The sequence below is a fragment of the Cricetulus griseus genome, chromosome 6 (assembly GCF_003668045.3).
Source record: "Cricetulus griseus strain 17A/GY chromosome 6, alternate assembly CriGri-PICRH-1.0, whole genome shotgun sequence".
NCBI classification, from domain to species: Eukaryota; Metazoa; Chordata; class Mammalia; order Rodentia; family Cricetidae; genus Cricetulus; species Cricetulus griseus.
In genome coordinates this window covers 107,610,247-107,628,682 of record NC_048599.1, presented here as the reverse complement: position 1 = coordinate 107,628,682, position 18,436 = coordinate 107,610,247, and the positions used below count along the sequence as shown (strand labels likewise).

General features: G+C 37.2%; 1 protein-coding gene across 2 annotated transcripts in view; it reads left to right on the top strand.

The window, feature by feature from the left end:
- Nucleotides 1-287: 287 nt before the first annotated feature.
- The window catches only part of B3galt1 (beta-1,3-galactosyltransferase 1), a 541,119-nt gene continuing 522,970 nt past the window's right edge, over nt 288-18,436 (top strand). For both annotated transcript variants that reach the window (XM_035446703.1, XM_027420257.2), the window contains exon 1: nt 288-612. The gene's annotated coding sequence lies outside the window, so the exon portion shown is untranslated. The remainder of the gene's footprint in view (nt 613-18,436) is intronic.

Genomic DNA, 18,436 nt, shown 5'->3' with positions numbered 1-18,436 from the left:
GTCACGCCAAGACGTTCTCCGAGGGCAGTCAGAAAGCGCCCCCAGCCCAGATTTGTGGGCCGGGCTTCTTCCTGGCATCTTGGGCTCCCGGCCCTGAGCCCCCCATCCAGCGCCCCAGTCCTGCCTGCCGCTCAACACACACCCCAGCAGCATCCTCTCCCGGAAACAAGCCTGCTGAGCAAAGGCGGAGGCAAACCTTGGGCCTTCCGCTCTGATTGGTCTCCCCCCGCCGCGCGGGGCGAGGCTGCGATTGGCTGTCGGGCGTTGTCAGTCGCCGAGGCCAGAGCCGTCGCCGGGGAAGCGCAGCCCGGCTCCGGTGCTCCGGCTGCCGCCGCGGCTGCTCGCCTGGTGCAGCTGAGCGAGCCCGCGCGGGCGCCGCCGCCGCCTCCGCCGCTGTCCACCGCGCGCAGCCAGCGCCGCGGGGCTTGCAGGAGGCCGCCGGGAGGGGCGGGCGCGCGAACGGAGCACGAGGAGGCGGAGGCGGGGGAGAAGTGATGCTGGCGCCGGGGATCCGGGCAGCGACAGTGGAGAATAAGCATCTTCGGGACCCCGGCTGCAGCGTCCCTGTGGCCCGCGGGCCAGCTGAACGGCCAGAGACCCTGCGTCCCGCGGGTAAGGTGCGGCTCTCTAGATCGCTTTGTGATCTTAGGGTGCTTAGGAGGCATTTAGCAGCCAGGGCATCGGGACAAGGATGTTTGGGACCTGGACAGCGAGTCCTTTTGCCTGACCAGGCTGATGCTCGTGCCGGTGAGGCTTCAGCTCCTGCCTTCTGGCTTAGGCAGTGACAGACTTTGACAGCGCGTGGATGGCATTGTGTGTGAGAGAGTGTGGGTATGTGTGTGTGCGCGCGCACACGCACGAGGTTTGGGGCACTTTGCAAGGAGAGGAGTAGGTCCTCTTTATATGGGCTGGTGTCCTTCAAGGATCCCGGCTGGGATGGAGTGAACAGTATGTTTTTAGTTGGTCTGGAGGGAGAACTCGGTGCACTGGAAAGTATCCCCTGACTCAGAAGGAAACGGACAAATTGAACTTTATTGCCTTAATGAAAAGGAGCCCTTGGGTCTGGCGCGCCAGGGGAGAAGCGCATTCGCCAAGGTTCCCCAGAGTCTCACTTTAGGCCAGGGACTTCGGAACCTTGAGAAATGGTTGTTCCACCTTGCTGAAGAGTAGCAAAGCGAAGTTGATGAGGGGCCAGGGCCAGAGGCTAGGCTTGGGTACTGACCATTTTTAGATGGCAAAAGCCCCGCATGGGAGGCTCAGTACACTTTTTAGGAGCGCAGATTTGGGGTGGAGGGAATTCCGCTTCAGAGAATTGGCTCCTTTGGGCGACGGGACCACAGGCAAAGGTGGAGTGGAGCTACTGTGCATGTTGGTGGAAGGTCCAGGAGGGGTCACTTCCTTCCCGACCCCCTTGACAGGGGCGCTGTCCCTGCTTGGGACTGGCATGTCCTGGGGCAGATGGGAGAGCTGCTATGCACTCAAAAACTTGAAGCCTGCTGGGATCTGGGCCACCAGACTTGGGAGTACGTTAACTAACAAAGCTGACCAGGTTTCTGTCCCAGCCTTTCAGGGCATATGCTGTTTTTGTTATTGTTTTTCTCACATGTTTCGTATCGTAAAATCGATGCGAGTTCCATGGACACTGCAACCCTTTCCGCTGAATCTGAATTTAATGCGCTGCTGCAACTGTGTATTGCTCTCCGCTGAGTCCCGATTTCCATAGCTCACTGCAGTGGTTACCCCGTCCCTGTTTAGGACACACAAACTTATAGACTGTTTTCTCGGGAATCCTTTGTCTCCATAGGAATCTCTCCTTTTGAAACTTCATGAAATATTTCAGCACTAAGGCACTTAACCTATCCTGGCTCAGAAGGAGGAAAGGCTCTGTGACAAGGGATGGAATTGCAGGGAGCTATCTAGATGGGGAGGGCAGCTCCCCTTTCTGGCAGTGTTGGGAAAACCAAAATTGGTTCAACACAGCGAACTGGATCTTGAACTGGCTACAGCACTTTCCCTGTTTGAAGCTGTGTTGTCTTTTAAATCGGAGGACTCGGCTGATGAAACACAGAACAAATCCAACACAACAACAACAACAAAAGACTCAGACTTAAGACTCAGAAACTGCTTTGTTTGGGTTGATTTCTGGTTTGGTAGAACAGTGAAAATGAAAGTAAGGCACCCCATAGGAATATTATAGGCAGCAAGGAGATAGTTGTTTAAAACCCCAGGCCTTTGCCTCTAGATATTTTTGTAGTTTGCAAAGTAAAAATTCTATTTTCCATCAGTTTAGTAACTAAGTTATTCTAAAAGAGATTGGCAATTTACAGTGAAGTAACAACGAAGTTAATTTTGTTTCAGAAGGTAGTTGCTTTAAGTAGAAATTGCTACTGAATATTTGTTTTCAATGTTGATGACTTCTGGCTCCAAAGTCTGTTTTTTTGTTTTTCTGGTCTATATAAAGTATATATTGTTAAATTGCTAATCAAGATTCACCTGCCACCAGGTGATATTTTTTATAGCAACTTTTAAGTTACTGTAACATTCAGGACTTTGTGACTATTATTAACATACTAAATGGTTGATTTTAGTTTTGTGGGTCTTTTTATGCAAACCTGTGGACTGGCAAAAGTATGTCTGTGTTCACTATGGCTTGGTATGACAGTACTAAGATTAAAATGTGTTACATATTATTAACAAACAACCACAAATAAACTTAAATTTGAAGGAAATAAGTAATGGCATCCAGCATTAAAAATGGAACTTCTTAGGAGAATTTTAACAATTTGGCTAATAAATTGCCTTTCATGTTGCTATCAAGTTCTAAGTAGACTGAATTATATATTAGGGTAAGTTAAAGTTACAAGTCTTTAAATAGAATAATGTACTCATTTTATGGTGGCCCTTTTAAGAGAGGCTTATACTTTGGAAAATAGTTCTTTTCATATATATATATATATATATATATATATATATATATCTTATGAACAATTAGAATAAATGTATTAACATTTATAGAATGGTGTGCATGCTCCTAGATTATAATAAAAGTAAAAGTATGTTTATGTGAAAGCTCAGTGAAGCTGCCTGTCAGAGTCAGGAGGAGAGGGTAGAACTGGTTTGTGGGTAGTAATGGATAGACTAGCCATTTAATTTCTACAAGCAATTCAAGTCTTCAGATTTACACACTTTTATGTGTTGTTTGGCCTCAGTGTAGCCCAGGAGCTTAGACTAACTTCTATTGTAGACTGATTTTACTAATCAAGTAAATGTCATGTTGCCAAATCTCCAGGCCACTAAATTTACTTTTTGACATCTACCAAATTTCAATTTTAGTATTTACTAACTAATCCTTTTTAAGAAGGTCATGATTTGTATGACAATGCAATAGGTCCTATTACCTTATGAAACAGAACATATATGGTGATAAACAGAACATAAAGGGTGATAAAATGATTTATTTTGTATAGATTTCTTTTTATCTGTGATGAAATCTTTTTTTAACTAAGAAGTTTAGGAGAGTTGCAAATCTCAACCAGCAATAAATAAGAAAGTTGTTTTTATCCTGTCTTTGTTACTCTGAACTTTTCTCTCCCCCATAATGCTATACACACACACACACACACACACACACACACACACACACACACACACACACAGAGAGAGAGAGAGAGAGAGAGAGAGAGAGAGAGAGAGACAGAGAGAGACAGAGAGAGACAGAGAGAGTGAGTGAGAGAGAGAGAGAGCATGCTATGTATTTCAAACAAATTAACAAGTTCATTCTGTATGAGAAATAGCATTCATTTGGCAGTATTGTCAACCCTTTTAGTAATCTATTATTGATTATGATTGATGCTGGCTTAGTAAAGCAAATTTTAAAAAATGTACTTTGTTCTAATGTGTGCATGAGTGTTCTTGTAGGTGAAAGAACTTTATTACAGAATAAAGACAGAGAGCTGCCGTTGTTTGCTGTTCAGATAAATCCATTATAATTAATAAAAACTAGTATACTTATCTTCTACTGACATGTATTTTCCATACCCTTACAGCATGGCTCAGTTTTTCCATTTAATTATCTGTTCAGCTAATACAGATTAATTTATATATCCCTCTCAAGTACTTGAATTATTGTTGAAGCTGTCAGGCTGTCACAAAGATAACCCCATGCTTGGTGGTCTTGCTCACAAGAACATCCACTGGACTCCAGTGTTAAGGTAAAGAAAGGTTGTTGACCCCAAGACAACCAACCAATGAAATGACAAGCTATCTATCCTTTAAAATGTTTAACTTCCTGTCAGGTGTGGTGGTATGCATGTGTAATCCTAGCCTTCCTTTAGTAAACTGAGACAAGAAGATTGCAAATTTGAAATCATTCTTAACTACCTAGTGAGACCTTGTCTCAAAATATTGTAAATCAACCCAGAATATTTGTCAGAGGAACTAAGGAATGAAACATTTAACCTTTAGCATAAGTTAAATCAGTCGTTTTTAAAAGTAATTCATGACTATCCAAATTCAACTTACATATAAAATGTCATCCAACGGGATTGAGTGAGTCAATGGTGGCTAAGGATGGAATCAAAGGCATAATTTTAATGAAAGAAATCCTACTTCTTCTCTGTTGCAAGTGTCAAATCTGTGGCATTTGGAAAGGCCAATCACAGGCCCTGGATTTTGGAGTCAACGTTGCCATTAAGATTATCATCAGTAAAAGCCTTATGATCCAATTCTCTGTTAAGTAATGCCGAAACAATTGGAAAGCTTCCAAGAAAGTCTGCCTTTAGTTAAAAATCATGTTGGTTATCCAGACAGTTCAGTTATAAATAAAACTCGTCAAAATTGTACCTTTGTTCAGTTTTCAGGAGTGCTTTGTGCACACGTGGTGTGTGTGTGTGTGTGTGTGTGTAATTTTAATTTCAATTTCATTTTCTGTGCTTCTTTCCATTCCATTATTTTCTTGAAAGTTTAGCCTATATCTAGAAGGATCATTATCACTTATCCCATGTGAACAGTGGACCCAGCTTAATTTTTTAGAAACTAGTTTGTAAATAATACATTCATATTAAAGTGAATTCTATGCTCTCAAGAAGCTGTGCTGCATAATAAGAGACTAACAGCTGCTCTGCAGCCCTAGTGTGACAGAGAACTAGAGTGAGATGTGTAGTGTTAACTGTTATTTCTCAATTGTTTTCCATCATCCAAGAAAACATTCAGAATTTCAGTGCCTTGTCTAGGTTTATGAGCTGTGGACAGCCTTCTCATATTACCACCTCAGTATTTTATTCTCTAGAGCCAAGAATATGTAAGAATCACTCACTTAGTATTTCATCCCTTCTGTGCTATTTTTTCCTTTCCTTTCTTTCCTAACTATGAACTTTAGAAAACTGGTGTTTTAAAAAGAAAGTTAGCATTCTGGGTGGTGGTGGTGCACACTTTTATTCCCAGCACTCAGGAGGCAGAGGCAGGTGATATATGAGTTCAAGGCCAGCTGGACTACAGAGCAAGATTCAGGACAGCCTCCAAAGCTACAGAGAAAACTATGTCTTGGAAAAACAAATCAAAACAAGGTTAGGAGCTGATTATATGATTATGTGTGGCACACCCAAGCTGATGGTGAAGTGTTTTCATGGGAGTTATACAGGAATCAAGTGTTTCAACCTGAGAAGATCCTTAGCCCAAACTTCCTCAATGAGTAAGGATGAATTTTACTTCTGGAAGATCAGAAAGTGGCACTAGGTTTAGAAGCAACATTGAAACACAGTTTATCACCATATGCATTTACCCTGAGAGTTAACATTTTGTAAAATAACCAGGGAAGAAGAAATGACAGCAAATAATTACTTATACATATAATATCTTAATTACAACCTAATATTACATTGTATTAATACTATAGTAGAACCAAAAAAGTGATGAATTGTGGTGTCATGTAAGATTTATTAGGTTGTACATAAGTTTGCAATGATGTTTGTATTTACGTCAGTTTTTTACCTATAGGTTATAGATGTATATGCTCTCTAATGCTGTATTTAAAGACTCATAGAATCTGTTCTACATGCTAGAATCCTCAAACTATAGTATCTCCCTTTTCAGGGTCTCTGAAATTCAGGGATTAATTGATGAATTTCAGGGACTCTGAGAAATCTCCAATTGTTAGCAATCTTTATTGTTTTTGTTCTTAGATGTTTTAGAATAAGGAAACTATGGCAGAAAAAACTTTAAAAGCTACTTTTCTGTTAGCTTTATAAAATGAGACCAGTAACAGCAATTCACCACACATACCATGAAAGGAAAATTCAGAGCAGAGAGGGGTAACATGAATGAGTGATGAGGGGATTTTAAAGAATTAGTGTTTGCTTTTTAGTTCTCATAAAGAAGAAAGAAAGTGGCTAAATTCCATCATAAACCACCCTGAACATAGTAAAATCATTGTCATAAAAAACAAATTTCTAGCTGAAGAGATAGTTTATAGATGCTATATACTGAATTGTTGTCCCTGGCTTATTTTTAATTCTTTTGTGTCCAGTGGTTTCCTTACATGTATATATACATATGATATAATGGTTGAGTCAGTTCCCCATGGAGCTAGACTTTTAGGAAAAACTCTCTCTGCTCTAGTACTCAGTAAGGAGAAATCCCAGAGGCAGAGTTTCTTAATATGCAATCAGTTGCAGGTTTTGATGCTGTTAGACAAGAAGGAACAGGTTAAATATATACGGGCGTGCCATGGGATCATGAAAACTGTGTAAGGACTACACAGAGGCTGTGTTTATATCAGTAGTAATCTAGCATATATACATTCTGGACCACCACTACTCTAGTGTAGTGATGCTGGTGCATCAATAATTACCTGTGTTTCAATATTGCAGAATGCACACTCCAAATATGAGTGATACATGTTCATTTCTTTGAGTGAAAACACCTATCTAAATACAAATGGGACAGGTGCTACATTCTAAAATAAACAGCAGCTAACAAACAATGAACTGCATCTCGAAAACTATTTTAGTAATTATTTTGGCCTAATTTCCTAATGATAATCTTTTAGTTTCTAAACTTTCTGACTAAACTACAAAATAGGCCAATCCTGAAATAACTTGGTGAGCAAAAAATAGTCATTCCCCCTGATATGATGTTGATTTTTCTCTTTGATACACTTCTTCCCGCAGATGAGCCCTCCCCTCCACTCCCCTCCATTCCCCTTCCCTCCCTTCTCCTTTGCTCTCCCTTCCTTCTCTCTCTTCGATACACCACACACACACACACACACACACACACACACACAAACACACACACACATATATATATATATATATATATATATATATATATATAATACAACTCTTATTATAATAAATGCTACAGTTATTCAATACTGTGAAATTTTCCCATTTATGTGTTACATGAAGCCAATATCAAAGGACATTAAAACTGAACACTTTATTTAAGGATATTTGCAATAAATATACGTAAATGCATAGATGCCTATGTTTTCAAGGTATTATACAGAGACATTATATTAATTACAAAGAGGCCATCAAAAAATTTACAGAGACTCTGACATTTACCTCAGACTGGAGATGAAGGTAAGTGGCAGAACACTGGCTCTCAGCATGTCGGTGGCTCAGTCCCAAGCACAGCAATATTATTTTTAAAAAAGTATTACATTCAGATGGAATATCAAGTAGATTTTATTAGCAAAAATTTTCGAATATTAATCACTCTGAGAAGTTAAGCCATCAAATCATTAATTATACCAAAATTGTAGTCATTTCTTAACCTTTTACCAGTGTCTTATTAGCAAACAAGCATGGAGAAGAGAATAAAGACCACAGACAAAATCTTAAAAATAATGTACACTATTAAATAAATTTAAAACTGTGTGAAACAAAAAAATGGGAATACTGTATGATTACAGGTAATAGAGTAATTATTTGAGACCATATAGGACCATATCGCATTCTAAATTAAAGAGCAAATGAAATGAGTAGTTAGCATAAAATGGTATGAAACTAAGTGAAGCTAGAGACTTATTATCCATAAATATATGGAGAAAATATTATGTTTTAATCTTATACAAGTTAACATTTCACCTGTAAAAATGCCTCAAGTATAATTATAAATGAATTAAACAGGAAATTTTCTATGCACAAATTACTAATAATGATTTAATATCCACCCTTACAGGAGCTTATGTGTGTTTCCTATGAATAGAGGGTTTTTCACTGTTATAATTCTCAACTTTTATTTATCCCCCTACAGTGGACTGAACATTAATTGAAGAAAGAGATTCATGTTCGTTATTTATGTAGGAACATTGAATGTACTTAGCACAGTGAGTATCATTATAAATAAAACTTCCAAACATCACAAAAGCAAGTGTGGAAAGAAAATGTTCTCATACTTTGCAAACATATAAACCCAGTAAGCATTTAAGTACTAATTTGGTGATAAAAACAAAGGTAAATTTTTGATGAGACATTTCTAAAGCTCTTACTGACATAAGAAAGTTCTTAATGTCAGTTCATTTATAAAGGTTCATCAAAGCAATAATGAAGAGGTAGATTGCAGGGACTCCTGGATTCTGGTAAGGTTGTTCATTGTCATTCATTCATTTCTTTAGCTGTGTCCAAAAGAAGCCACTCACCACTACCTTAAAGAATCAGAAGCACAAGAAAGGGGTGGAATTTGTAGCTTAAAAATTGAAAAGCAATGGAGGGAAGCAGAATGTTACAAAACTCCTATGAGAAATGGATGAGTTCTTTTCCAGGTCCAGTCACCAATGGGAGAAGTCATCAATTCTTTTGTTTTCCTTTGCTTCCAACCAACATTCCTAGAGTGGGAAATTAGCCTGGTCCACTTCAGTCTGCATTCCCATGCCTTAGGCAGAGGGCATCTTGAGTTTTAGCTCTTCAAAACCACATTTTAAGGGAAACCAGAGAACTGTTGAGCTCTAGAAGGGAAAGTAGATATAGGAAGGATCAAAATTTCAGACATTCATTCACTGTGTATGAAGGGCCTTTAAAACTCCTTTTGTTTCAGTACCATAACTTTATTAATATGCTTTACATTTCAATGAACCAGAGATAAAGATAACTTCATGAATGTATTCTTTAAGAAATATGGATATAGACATATTCTCTTATCCTGTAATGGGGGAATGGGTAAAGTGTGCTTCATACAATTAAGTCTTATTTTTAACTTGATTCTGTTGTGTTATTTTGAAAGACTAGCAATTACATTGGGCTTTGCTTATGAAATAAAAGGATACAAAATGTATTATGAAGCACATTTATTCATTAATTATATATGTAATCTTAGATACAAAATACTGGCATTTATTATTTTGGATACGGTAATTGTGGATATTATAGTTTTAACTATAAGAAATGATTTTGATAGGGATGGGAACAGAATTATAATCGACTGTTTCATACTTACTGATAATAAATTATAACTTCTAAAGAAAATAAAATGGTGGCTGTGCATATATGTCAGTGATGAAGAACTTGCTTAGAAGGTTCAGTGCCAGCGGGGCATTGGTGTCATTTGCCTTTAATCCCAGCACTCAGGAGGCAGAAGCAGGTGGATCTCTGTGAGATCGAGGCCAGCCTGGTCTCCAGAGCGATTGCCAGGATAGGCTCCAAAGCTATACAGAGAAACCCTGTCTTGAAAAACCAAAAAACAAAACAAAAAAAAACAAAAAAAAAACAAAAACCCCCCCCAAAAAACAAAAAACAAAAACAAACAAACAAACAATAAAACAAAAAAGAAGGTTCAGTGCCCCAGAGTCATCCTGACCGAATAAGAGAGCAAATTGACTTTTCTTCATCCTTTGTGTTCTGTTTAAATCCTCATAGGGTTGGATGATGTCTACTCTTAAGGGTGAGGAGGTCTTTATCCTGGCTTCCTAGTCAAGTTCCTATCCATTCCACCCTCCAAAATACCAGGCAATAATACTTGCCCCAGCCACCACAACATTTACAGCCCAAGTCAAATGTTGGCATGTAAACTAAGCATGGCACCTCTTCAGAGATTGCCAATGCTTTTACAAAAACTATTTTTTTTACTTTTTCTCTAGTGTTTATACTGATGTTTGGCTATCTTATAAAGGCTTTTTTACTTTTTAAATCCAGCATTTGAGAGGACTGATAGAGTTTGTACACAGAGAGCCTCCTTAAAACTCTGTGAGGTTTGTTGAAATACTACATTTGTTGAAAATACTGTAAAGTGTTTATTATGAGACAGTCCCTTACTAATGAAGAGTTATATGGCTATGTGTTTGACCCTTTGGTCAGCATAACCATTGCCTGGTCTTATGCAAGGCGTCTTAGTTGATAGTAAAGGAATTGATGGTTTGAAGTGTGTTTTTGTGTTAATTTTGAAATATGGATTCATACTGGATTAAACACCTTCTATTTCAGTTGAGTGGGCAGTTAATGCTGCTGAATAGGACTGGATTAAAGACCTTATTTGTGACATTTCCTCCACACATTTCTCTGCCCACATTTGCACTATCTATCAGCATGCTTTAGGTACATGCAAATTATTGTTAACTGATCTTATTTGCTCATCCCCTGGGATCTGTGAAATCATCTTGACCACAGAATGGCAATAGGATATTGAAGTTTTATCAATTTTCCTAATTTTGGATGTTTGCCTTTCCCATCTTGTAATTAAATAACTAAATAAATTATATGAACATGTGATGACTATTCACCTGCTAAATGACAGTATTAAAAATAATCATGTCTCATGTTGGAAGGAATAAGTGGAGGTAGTGCTTTCGGGCAGGCCATTGCAATTAAAACTGGCACAGCCCTTTTGAAAAGCAATTTGGTATTGTATGGGTAAAAGCCCATAAAATATTCATGCTATCTAATCTATTAATATTCCTTCTGGGATTATGTCCTAAGTATGGAAATTGTCATATATTTGGAAACATTAGTAGATTAAACATGTATAACAAAAAGAAGTATGTAGCAAAGTGGTTAGTAATATAGTTTGTACAGACATCAGAGGCAAGTACATGAAAATGACAAGCAGACATGAGCATTATACTAAGGTGATGTGTATGTAGTAGGGTGTTTCTTGAGGAAGAAATGCAGCACACAATTACATGCAAATACTGTAAAAGCTGGTCAAGCATATATGATAAAGTGAGTTTTAAATGTGTTGTAAAATACCCACCTCTTAGCCTGGTGGAGGTTGTGCACACCCTTAATCCCAGCACCCATGAGGAAGAAGCAGGTGCATCTCTGAGTTTGAGACCAGCCTGGTCTACAAGAGCTAGTTCCAGGACAGGCTCTAAACCTACACAGAGAAACCCTGTCTCAAAAACCAATACCCTGCTCTCTCCCCATTTAACTCTGATTTTAGAATATATTATGGTGTGTTGAAATTAAAGCAAAAATTTAAAAATCCAGATGTATATTTCTTTAATATTCTTGCTCAGAACATTAGTCATCATTTTGGTCCGTTGTCATCTCTTTTTATTTGACACTCCTCAGTGGTTTGGATGGTTTTTATCTCCTCTTTTTATAAAGGAGAGGGCATTCCTCTATTTGTCATGCAAACTCAAGAAAGTTTGCCCTCAAAAGAAAATTCTTCACTGTGTCAGCTCACATCTAATCACCATACTCCCTTTCAGCCCCTTTCTATGCAGTGTTCTTGTAAGAGAACAAGTTTAAATATGGAATGGCCCTGAACTGGCTTCGTGCCCACTTTTCAAACTGACCTTCCAAGCTTCTCCCATAATATATACATTAAGCTCTCCCTCTGAATTATTTTTGACTTCTTCAAGACCACTGGGCATAACGTTCAATTTTCAATTTTTAAAAGAGACATTGTGTCTCTTTAAATTAATGCTCTTTAAAAAACAACTAATTAAATTAAGGAAAATTAAGGAACTTTTTCTTTCCAAAGAGTTCAATCACTTGGACTAACTCTTAATTCTTTATTGTATATGTTTCAGTAATTAAACAGGAAAATTTAATAAGATGATAAAATATATACATTAGGTGATATCACCTAGGGCCATGAAAATAATTAAAATGTAGTGATAAAATACTAATTTTTCATGAGTTAATGTATTACCTTGTTGAAAAACAGGAAGAAAGTGTATTAAGTGAGTATCTTTCCCCCTAAATGTGTGAAGAAGATGCAGTCATGGTGGTTGCTTATTGAAGATTATTTCATATCACAGTCTATCTTGTTACTTCTGCTTGCTGATTATCATATTCTCTTCAAAGTATTAAATTCACTGTTAATTTCCAAGAGGTTGCAGTGAGTAACAGAGTGTCATGTTGTATCTGAAGCTGTACATCTTACACTTGTAGGTGCTTATCTTTCTTGTCAAATAAGCTAATACCCAATTTCTCCATCATAAAGATGCTGTTTTCTAAGAAGACTCTAGGAGGAGGAATGGTCCTTGTGAAATCATGTTGGAGGATGGTGTGGGGCTGTCCACAGGTGTAGCTGAACCTCCACTTCGTTCTATTGCTTTCCAAGACTGCATCAGAGAACACACTTATGTGGAGTTAAAACTTCTCTTTCCCCCTCTACTACAGCATCCAGGGATACCATTGACATGTCTTTTTCAAAAATTGTCTTTTCCTATTTAAAGTCATACATTTCACTGTGTAATTCCAGCTTTCCCAGTACCAGTTGATGATGAAATAGTTGTGAACTTTTAACAGCTTCCAAAATTATAAAAACAGTTTCATTTGTATTTTAGTGTTCAGTCCATTATTATGAGTAGGAATAACATAACAAAATTTGAAAATTAAGTAAAATATCACTTTAGTAAATGGAAAAATTATTCTTGTCTCATTAAGCTTTTTGTTGAGAATAATAAAAGCTGGTAATTTTGGAATTATATTCTGTTTTAGATACAGAATTGCTAATCAGTTTACAACCATTATATTATTTAATACTTAGCAAAATATAAGGAAACAGATGGTATTTTTATCTCCATCTTTATGGATATTGAAACTGAGGACAAGAGGTAAATTATATAACATTTTTAGGATGGAACCATGAATTTAACACCTGGTATAATCCATCATATTATAATACAAGAAACCCACCTGTAGATCACTTAGAAGACAGTACAGGAACACAAGATAGTTGGAAGTCCTGAACAAGAAGCTTTTGAGTTGTGTCCAGCATGTTAACATATAAGCCTCCTTTGCTCAAGATCATATAAAATGGAAAGGTGTTATCTGAAACAATTCTATGTGTTTATCATGTATGTGCATTTTATTTTCCTGATGCTGCTTATTAGTAATTAAGACATTGAACAGTTTTACTATTTAAAAATTAAATGTGCTAATGACCATTTTAATTTTTTACTCTTCCATAGATTTAACTCCTATTATACTATTTTTCATTTTATATGCCTTCTGTTCCATATTAGGTTATTGTTCTCTGACCTGCAGGTATTCTACAGTTGTGTGCAGAATTTTATTTTGAGCATAGAATCTTAATCTTTTGCAATTATTACAGAATACATAATGTAGGAAACAAATGTAATTCAGAATAACTTAGAAACATAATTACCTTGCTAAGCTGGGTAGTCTCTGACATTTCTTGAAGCAATCATGATCAAAGTTTCAAGTAATGAATCTGTCTCTGTCTGTCTGTCTGTCTGTCTAGATCTGTTGCTAATGATAAGGGACACTTTTTTAATCCTGAATCATTGTGTTTTCTTTATATTTGACTTAAATCTCAAATATTTTAGTACATATTTCTCTATTATATCGAAACTGCTCATACAGCAAAGGGGTCCATACCATGCTGGTGAAACCTACAGCAACAGCTGACTTGAACAAGGGAGAGCTCTTGATCCACAGACTGATAGCTGGGAAACCATCATGGGACTGATCTAGACCCCCTGAATGTAGGTGTCAGTGAGGAGACCTTGGAGATCTATTGGGCCCCTTGTATCGGATCAGTACTTATCCCTAGCATGGGGATGGACTTTGGGAGCCCATCCCACATGGAGGAATACTCTCTGAGCCTAGACACAAGGGGGCTGGCCTAGGCCCTATCCCAAAGGATATGACAGACTTCTAAGACCCCCTACGGAAGGCCTCACCCTCTCTAGGGAGCAGAAAGGGTATGGGATAGGTAGGGTGTTAGTTGGGGGGTGGCAGGGGAGGAGGGCAGGGAGAGGAACCTGGGATTGACATGTAAAATAATCTTCTTTTTAATTAAAATTAAAAAAAAGAAAATGTTCATACATAGAAGAATAAAGCTAAGATCAGAAATGTTAGTAGTATTCGACTCAGGTAAGGTTACATATATGCTACATATTGTTCTCTTGCAGCTTTACTGGAATTTTCAAATATTTTTACAATAAGAAGTTCAAATTATTGAAATTACCACATATAAAGTATAATACTACTACTGGAAAATAAAGTGATTTATTTTTATTGAAATAAAAACAAAACATGAACATTTACATGAAGGCCATTATGCAATGAAATTTACTCAGTATAGCAAATGAAAATGACAACTAAATCATACGTTTATGATTTAGTCAGTGAACATGACCTTAAAACAAACTACAGGATATCATCAATTCTAGAAAAAAGAAATACAAAATCCTTCAGAATTTGTCACTAGCAAAACTTCTTTAAAGGAATCATTTCTTTAAAGAGAATATTAACCCAGAGAATCAGGAAGCAGTAAAGAGCAATGAGGGTGATAAATGTGTAAATAAATCTAAATGAAATTCTGCCTCATAAAATAATGCTGAAGTTGAATAAATTGAATGGAGGGATGTAATGTACAAACGAAAAGCAAATGATACACGGGAATGTTAAATGAAGTGAAATTGGCTCTTTACTTCTAGAATTATCTGAAGAGGGTCATCAGACTTTGACAAGTTAGGAATTCATGCTGTAAAAGCAGAAAACTATAATAATAGAAAATTGAAATGCTGATTAAAAATAGCACTCAGATGTAAGTTTGTGCAGGCACAGTCAAATATCCTTTTAATGACACAAAATAGAAACTGATAAACATCCTTGTTTAGTGACAAAGACTGTCAGACCATATTTTAAAAGTCCAACCATGCCCTAGTTTCAGTGGATTATGTAACTATTAGGATGTACAGAGTTTGAAAGAAAGAGCATAGGATATGTTATCACTACTCAAGTTTATTCCCAGCAGGTAGCGACAGATCTCAAGAGAGTATGACAGAACTGTAGGAATGGGTTTCACCATGATACATCCACACACATATGTATTATGCATTTACTGTCAAACTTTATATCTTTCTTCTGCTCACTACCTTCTGTATTTCTTTCTGCCCATTTTTTCCAGTCTCTTACAGACTCTCCTCTACATTTAGGTCATCTTTAAATAAATTCATATTCTACACACTGAGAGAGAACACATGGTATTTGTTTTTATGTGTCTTATTTTTCCCCAAATCACCCTACAGTTTCATGGTATTCCTAAAAATGCCAGGATTCCCTTCTTTGTGGTGTAACAGTCATCTGTTGTACAGACTTCACTTTTCAGTCCTTTCCTCTGTTGATACTTGAGCTGATTCCCTATGTTGTCCACTGGGAACAGTGCTGTGGTGAATTGAATATGTAGGTGTCTCTCTTGTATTCTGATTTCATGCCCTTCAGGTTTTAACCTAGTAATGGGACAGCTGGATCAGATGGCCCTCTCTCTTCAGCTTCAGTTTGCTGTTTTTATGGAACATTCATGTTGTTTTCCATAGTAGCTATAGTTACTTGTATTACCACCAACACTGTCAGTGCATTTTACACCAGAATTTATTATTTTCAGAATTCTTTTTAGATAACAGCCATTCAGAGACGACATGCAAATACAGTGTGGTTTTGATTAGCATTTCCCTGATGTATAAATGTGATTCATACATGAGTTGGCCATTTGTATTTCTCCATTAGAGATATATATTCTTTTTTGGTAGTTTTAAAATTAAATTGCTTGTTCTTTGTTGTTTATTTTATTTTTTCAGTATGCTTTTAATTGAAGTGGAATTTCATTACTTTCCTCCTTCCCTTTCCTCCCCCCAACCCCTACCAGAAACCTTCCTTATAACTTCTCCCATGTGTCTTCCCACTCTCAAGTTGACAACCTTTTTTAATTGGTTACATACATTCATATACATGTATAAGTGTGTATATATGTTTTTGTGTGAGTGTACAAATACATAAATATATAACCTACTAAATTCATTTTTGTTGTTTGCGTAGATATGGCTCAGGGCAGAGTACTCTACATTGGACAACCAATAAGGGGGTACATCTCTGGGAGATACTAATTCTACTTCTTTTAGTAGTTATTAGTTGCTTTTAGTTCTTTGTTTAGGGGTGGAATTCCACAAAATTGCACCTTTCCATATCAGTATCTGCATTAACAGTTCCATCATCCCAGTGTTGTTTATCCAGCTATTTCTAGGAGAGACTGTTTCACGGCAGACTTCCTGGCATTCTTGCTTTTATAGTATTTCAGCTTCCTCCTCTGTGGTATTCTCTTAGCCATGGATGCAGGAACAGTGATATTGATGCATCCATTAGATCTTGATATTTTTAAAAAGCAGGGTGTACTTAATGTATTTAGTAGTGTGTGTGTGTGTGTGTGTGTGTGTGTGTGTGTGTGTGTGTGTGTGTGTACAACTGATGGGAAAAGAGGCTACAAATTTGTGAAAGAGTTAGGAAGTGTATGTTGGAGAGCTTGGAGGGAGGAAAGGGAGAAATGAGGTTACCACACACACACACACACACACACACACACACAACCATACAGTGTGAAGTGAACTCTCCTTTAATAATTTGCTTTATCATAAATGCTCAAATAAAAAATTATGAGCATCAGATCTACATAGAAACACCCAGCCCTCAAAATTATAAAAATAGCATGGATCTCCAAAAATTCTACTATGATTGCCCAGAATGATATCAGTAAATAATATAGAGAACTTGGTTTTATACAGCTGTGTAGTAATACAATGCAATGCATATTTCTCCAATAAACATTGATAAAAGGAGAAAAATGGACTGGATATTTTCCTCAATAATAGAGTAATTGCTTAGCATGCACGAAGCCTTCAGTTTAATTCCTAGTATCACATACATTGTTTTTCAAATGCCTCATGTATTGATTTCAATCATTACTGCTATAAACACTTGGGAACTTTTCCTACATCGATGTAATATATCTTGAGATTGTCGTTGCAATGATCATATTTTTTATTGGGTTTGTCTTGCAATGCATTTGAAAATTAATGTTTAAATTCATTGTTATTAAAAATAGAAATGTGAGTAAAACCTTGTATTTATTTATCATTTTATGTATCTCTATATTTGTTACACTTATTTCATATACTACTTATCTATAAATTCTGAATACTAATCCTCTGTGAGCTGCACAGGTTCTCAGTTATTCAATGTACCATCTCTTCATTTTTACATACTCTGGGTATTAATCCCCTGTTAATTTGTTTTGTACTCAGATTTTCTCCTATTCATTGGGCTATCTCTTCACTCTGTCATATGCTTCCCTGTGTAGAAGTTTTCTTTTTCTTTTCATTCTTTGTATCTTTTACATCATGCCTTCTGATCCCATCTACCTCCCACTCTACCCCAAAATAAATCAAAATAAAATTAAGAGAAACAATAGCGGGAAAAAAAGAAAAAAAATGAAGGGGGGGGGGAATCTTGTCATGGAAGCTGCAGTATGACAGTTATGTAGTAAACCCCTTTATCCATACATTTTACATGAAGGCATTTTTGAAAAAGAGTCATTAGTCTGGTTCAAGGTTCCTGGTCTCTGGTTCCTCAGTGGGACTCTTCTTAGATATCCTGTTGCTGCATTGTGTTGTGGAGATCCTGCAGTCCTTGATCTGCAGGACTGACCACCCTATCTACCCTACCGCACTCCACACCCTACCCCAGTACACCAGCAGATGGGGTGGATGTTGGCGTGGGCTAACACACAACCCTGGTTCTGGAACTGGGTAGTTTCAGGGTTTGTCACCCTGCAGAAGCTTGCTTTAGTAGCAGTAACCCCATTGCTCAATTTTTATTTTTACTTCCTAAGGGTTTGGAGTCATTTCCAGAAGTCATTGCCTATACCATTATCTTGAATATGTTTTCCCTAGTACCATCAAAGTTTCTGGTTTTATATTTTTTATTTAAATAGCCAAATCTAAAATGATAACTGACAAGTACTAACTATGGTCAAGATGTTAAATTACTAACTAAATGAAGATGTTAGTAGAACTCATTAATTTAAATTCAAACATATTGTTGAATAAAGAAAAATGAGGGTAGTTTTATCATCTGAGGGTAGTTTTATCATCTGTTTCCCATCCATATATCCAAGTGCAAGTGGGCTATGTGGACTGTGGTCTTTGGACATTTTTAGTCAGGGAGGTCATATAATGAATGATTTG